General features: G+C 37.3%; 1 long non-coding RNA gene across 1 annotated transcript in view; it reads left to right on the top strand.

Moving 5' to 3' along the window:
* LOC116704505 (uncharacterized) overlaps positions 1 to 1,071 on the top strand; it is a 20,682-nt gene that overhangs the window by 3,941 nt on the left and 15,670 nt on the right. The window lies entirely within an intron of this gene.

Below are 1,071 nucleotides of genomic sequence, written 5' to 3'. Positions count from 1 at the left end.
AGAGAGAGAGAGAGAGAGAGAGAGAGAGACTCTGTTCAAGCCTACAGTGGCCAGTGCTGTTATTAAGCCTGTTAATAAAGAAAACAATATCCATCACGTAATATTTAGTAGGCTATACTGTACATAGTATAGCATCTATAGTGGTTTTTCACCGCTTGTAGTAAAAATCCATCAGCAGCAGCAACTGTAAGGCTTTGGGTCAGTGTTTATCCCTTTAATGGTCCATCCAGAAACACTAGCAGGTGCCTCTACCAAACGAGATGTCCTCTAAATGCCGGAACACTTAGGCACACGATAGGTTCTTCTCAATTAAAATGAAATAAAATAGGTTTTTAATTTTTTTGGGGGGATAAATGCAATATTTTCAACCTGGAGCATTTTCAAAAAAAAAAAAATAAACTAATAAAAAAGTGATTTAACATGCAGACCTGCTCATTTGTGGTCAATGATCTTGGTCATGAAATTGGGCTTGAAAAAAAAGTCTGAAAAATGCTACTGATATTGATATGATGGTAAAAATGCTGGATCTGTGGTACCACTTTGATGTGTTTAATTCAGACTGTTGCATCTCATATTAGTTTCAGATAAAGTTTGTAATACAGTTTTGCACAGGAAGAGGACTTGGGATTTTGCCACCCATCAATCACATTGAAAGTAAGCGACATTAGGAAGGCCAGTATGAATGATTACAGCAAGCAAAACCAATGTTCATGATGGACACCTGACTGTTGTTTTAAGTTAGACTTGACACATTCTGAAACTATCCTTTAAGTATCCCAAGTGATTTCATTTAAAAAATAACACAGAAAAGTGTGAAAGTACAATTCATATTTTAATCATGACTACATTCAACTTAATTCAACTCGGTGTGCTCCACCTAACTGTACGGCAAGGCTGAAACAAGCTTGACTCTGCTAGAACAAGTGCACCCAGCTGTAGGTGCTATGGATTAGTAATTAGCTCTAAACATACACAGGTGTGTGTTGGGGTTGCATCCTGAGGTTGGGATGAAGAGGGGTGATTCATAGGGCATCTATCTATCTATCTATCTATCTATCTATCTATCTATCT

The sequence above is a fragment of the Etheostoma spectabile genome, chromosome 16, assembly GCF_008692095.1.
Source record: "Etheostoma spectabile isolate EspeVRDwgs_2016 chromosome 16, UIUC_Espe_1.0, whole genome shotgun sequence".
Classification (NCBI taxonomy): domain Eukaryota; kingdom Metazoa; phylum Chordata; class Actinopteri; order Perciformes; family Percidae; genus Etheostoma; species Etheostoma spectabile.
Note: the sequence above shows the minus strand (reverse complement) of the source record. Positions and strands in the feature narration are given on the sequence as shown.